The sequence below is a fragment of the Fulmarus glacialis genome, unplaced genomic scaffold (genome assembly GCF_000690835.1).
Source record: "Fulmarus glacialis isolate BGI_N327 unplaced genomic scaffold, ASM69083v1 scaffold31265, whole genome shotgun sequence".
Lineage (NCBI taxonomy): Eukaryota > Metazoa > Chordata > Aves > Procellariiformes > Procellariidae > Fulmarus > Fulmarus glacialis.
In genome coordinates, this window is record NW_009212933.1 from 44,997 (window position 1) to 49,941 (window position 4,945).

The following is a 4,945-nucleotide window of genomic DNA, read 5'->3' on the forward strand; positions in this document are numbered from 1 at the left end:
AAATTCTGAGGAGCTGAACAGGGAGACAAGTAAGTGCCTTTCTCCTGGAGTCATCACTGTATGTTTTCAGGGGCTGCTCCCTATCTGAACTTCAAGAAACTTGCTACAGGAGCATTGAGTCCGCAGACAAACCTCACTAGACTGAAAGTGATGATCAGCTATTTTTCTTTATTGTCTTTTATAAGAACATTTATAACCATAACATCCATTACTGTAAGAGTGAACAATATGTCAAAAGAAGACAAAAGGCAAGATAAATGTTTTATTCCATGGTCCGCTAAGATTATACATAGGTATATCTGTCTCTGTATACATATGTAAGTCTTACAAGCTTTTTTTAAATGAAGTCAGTGGTCTTAAAAATATTGCAGTTATTCTAATTATAAAATAATGTGTCTGTCACTTAAAGTCTGCATGCAGTTTAGGGGGACCACAGTCTTTTGTGCCTTACAGGTCATGAATAATTACTGATGTCAGATTTCAAGTGTATGAGAAGCAGTCACAGTCTGACAGTTCACTATTGCAAACATGGGTGTGTGCTCATTGTGAATGGCAGGGTTATATTTCTCTCCTCCTCCTGGAAATATATGTAAAAATACAGACATATATCTGACTAGCAGTGGAATTCATGCTGTACATGTGACCCTAGTTACATCCCACTTGAATTTTTGTAGTGGTTCTTAGCAGTGCACAGACATATTGGCCAGAGGAGCCATTTATATTGTGGATTATCAGAATACAAATATTTTTCATTTATTTTATGACCCCTAAAGAATGAAAAAAGCCAACTAAACAAAAATCTGCAAAGGGACTTGGTAGTATGCAGAATCAGCTCTGTAAAGGTCTAAATTTGGTTGGTAGCTGGAGCCTAGAATCTTAATAAGTGGTAAAATAAGACCATTATATTACCAGTTTTAGCCACTGGTGAATGAAGAAGGGGAGACTGTACACTGGCTGCTTCTTATGCCCTTCTTTAAAATAAGTTCAGACAGTTTTTTAAAGTCTTCATACAAAAGCACTAATTCTTTTTTTTTCCAAATCAGTATTTTTATCACTTTGGAAATATTTTGATCACTTCTGGATGTTCTGAAATATTAATTACCTGTAATTCCCATGGTTTTCTGAAAAAAAAAAGTCTTATTTTTGTATATTAACAGGGTATATAAATTAGTTGTGTGCATTTTAAAATGTTGTGTACAACCCAACTTTTCTTTTCTAAGGTTTGTAAAAGGATTTATTAGTGGATTAGGTCTATACTGACTGTTGAAACCATACCGACACCCTTCAAGGAGGAATTAACTTTGTGTACACTTTTAGCTACCTTGCTCTTTGAACTCTGTTGTGCCAAGGTCTGGGTCTTTTCCTTAGTTATAATATTTTAATTTTCACTTTTCTTCTTTGAAAATTGGACAAGTTGCCTTTGTCAGTTTGAAATATTTTAAAAAATGGAAGGAGGTTAACTTTCTACATCTGCTGAACAGAGTCTCTAATCATATGTATTTCATCACTACTGATGGATAGAGGCAAATAGTGAGAATTCAAACTTCTTGAAGGTAAGGGGTGATCTGAAGGATAGGAGATGGCGGAAGATGAAGGAGTGTGATTCTGTGAGTGATATTAATTCTTCCAATAAGGCAGATATTTCCTATTCCCCTGGATCTGTGAAAAAGATCATAGAAACCTAACTCCTTTATTTTGCTCTTGATTTAGTTTTGGGATGCAGTACTGGAGCCAGGAAATAAGAAGACAAAGTGAGGGTCAGCTTGACCAGTGGGAGCCCTGTGTCGGGTATTATCTGACCTACATACATGTTATGTGTATGCCTGGAAGCTCACTTGGCCCAGACAGAATTAGAAATTGTTCAGAACTTCCCTTCCATTCTGGAAAAAGCTGATTTTTGTAATCTTCTGAAATAAAAAAAAATACTCTGTATTGTTAAGCAAATCTCTCATGATTATCCACTTTTGGAGAAATTTATTTTTCTAATATGAAATAGCTAGTAGAAATAGCTAATGTTGTGCTAAAAGTTGGGCCTTTCTAAAAGCAAAACGGTAAATCAATACATACTTCTGGTATCATATAATGAATGCTCATGTAAATACTGTATCCCGGGACGACTGGTGACTAGGAAACAAAACCTGTAATAAAATCACTGTAGACACCTTCATTTTCCCCCCCCAAAGATTGGCACAGAGGAAGCCAAAAATTTGGGATTACTCAGTGAATAAACACTGTGAGAAATGGACTGAAAAAAAATCTAACACATCCCTTCGGTTGTACTGGCTATTCCGTATTTATAAAGTGGTTCTGCTTGTTACAAATGATTGGTAATGATTTGACAGTAGCAGTAATACCATGTGCTTTTCATTTTTTAGTTCTCTCATGACTTGGGGAAGGAAAATGTTTTTCACCTTTTTTTCATATAGATCGAGGTTAATACTGCAAGTGGGTTTTCTAGATTCTGAGTTTAGGAGTGATTAGCATTTTAATAAAATATCAAAGACGATACAGATCAACTGGGGAAGGGGTGAAAATCTACAATTGCCTACAGAAATCCCTAGTGCCTACAGGATAATCGTAAACTTTTGGAAATTACTTGGAGTGTTTTTCAGCTTTGCATGTTGTGTAAGCCATTTATATGCTGCTTTCTTGCATTCCTTCCATGCATGATGGACATGTTCCCTCCCCAGTCTCTGTGCTACAGTAGATTATTCATGGGAGTCATTACGGTAGGATTGCTTTCCTTTTTAGCAGCTAAAAGACCGAATCACTTGTGACCTTTCGGGAGCTGGGGATGGTGCAGTGGCGATAGCTTGAACTCTACATGTGTGCAAACACACATATGCAGTGGACGCACCTTTTCCCCAAGAGCGCTTCCAAGCTGTGTGTATGTAACAGAATCTTTCTCAGGGGCTTGGTACACTTCTGTGAGTAGCTTTAATTTATTTTTCTTATTAACATGTTTCCAGCAGCTGTACTTACAGTGAATCAGTGTGTTTTGCAAATGGGAATTACAAAAAATGTACCTCAGCATGGTACAATGTAGACATTATTTCTGTTCTTCCTTAGAGTAGCTGATTTTATAGGTTAAAGATTTGTTGATACTGGAAGGTCTGTTGAGATGCAAAAATGTTCCTTTTTTTGGGTAGCACATTGGCAGCCAGCGGCCTCCAGGCTAGGCAGATTGTTTAATGCTTTGACAACGCAGATCTTGGACAGCAGGAACTTCTTGCTAAACTGATTTTAAATGAAGTGTCCTGTTCTGGTATGTGTGGACACTGCAGAACAAAGTTTTCCACAAAGTTGGGAATTGCAACCTGAGCCTTCAGACCTATACACAGACCTAGTTAGCCCACCTAAAGGTATTGGTAAACACTGCTGCCTCGCATCGTAATTTAGCCGATGCAGATACAGAATAGCACAGATCAGTGTGTCCTGCGGTGCCACATAGACCTGAAGGCAACAGGGAGATGCCTGTGTATTAATCATAATTCATGTAATGGGAGGATTTGTGTACCATCAGAGGGAGAGAGATTGTCAAATTATTGCAAAGATACTGTGATTTTTATCAAAGGCAGACTGCAGGCTGTAACGTTAAATATGTAACTGAAGTTATGTTAACCTTTGCTATGAGCTTTTTATGTGGGGCAAAGGATAAAATGAGCTCTTCTATTAAATCAAGATTATTTTGTACCATAATGATCAGACTGCTTAAACACTACAGGAAATCATGGTGTTTCAAAAAAGTTTCCACTTAATTTTCTTTTTGTTGGTGATATTTACACTTCTGATATTTCATATAGTGTTCTGTCTAGAGCTGGTTATATGGCTTTAAATTTGGGGGAGACAGGAAATCAGAAAAAGTTATTTCTCCTCTCCCTGTTTTGCGTTCTCCTATGTGGCTGATTGACAGAGCTCATTTTAAAATTAGCAATAGGTAATATATATTTACATATAATTGATTTAATATCAGTGTCGTAAATATCAGATACAATTCCTGGTGGTGAAACATTATTTCTCCTATTATAAAATACTGACTCCTATTATCCACAGTTAGATGCCAGACAGCTGCAAATGCTGAACTGGCCTTTGTGATTTCCAAAAGACTTCTCTAAACATTCAATTCTTGACCAGAACCGTAACATACCTTTGAGGTAGAAACTGCCTCTCTGATGTTGGTAGAAGTATGGCTGCTGCCTTTAGCACAAGCAGCAGCACTGGAAGGTTCAAGCACAGAGTGGGATCTTGGTTTAAATGTGATTTTTCCGTAGTCACTACAGGGTAATGGATGGAAGCTTTTGTGCGCTTTGGCATTGTGTCCCACGTCCAACCACCTTTTGATAGCAACATCTTAATGGTATATCTACAGAATTAAATTTAATGCATATAATTGTATCATACATCTTATATTTTAAGTTAGTGGAGGTCTTGGATGCTGCATCTGATCCCTCAGCCACTTTGGGAAGGAAAAAGCAGCCCTTTAAAGAAGAAACATCTGAAATAGTTTCTCTGTAGCTGCATCTCATTTTTTTCCCATTTCCTCTGACTCTGTTAGAGATCTTTCAGGAAGTATTTATAGTCAAGGCCATTCATTGCCATACGGGTCCTCTAATTAGCTGAGGGGAACTCAGCAGGCACTGTGTCTTGCTAATGCACAGAGCTCTGTCAGGTCAGAGAGCTGCCAAAGTCTTTCGGTTTTTTTCGAAGCACCTGTTTCCACAAGTCTCTGCCTGGGGAGGCAGTGGGCTACTTTTTGAAATATAACTACATCCTGGAAAATGGCAAGAATCCTCCAACAAGGAAAATGAGAAAATAAAGATAGGACTTGGAGAGAAATGGTTTTGAAGCGTCGGGTTTCCTGCGCAAAACCGAGGCGGGTAAAATCCCTGTGCTGGTGAAGGGCTTGCGAATGAAGCTAAAATAACTTTCTGAAGGTTTCAAGTAG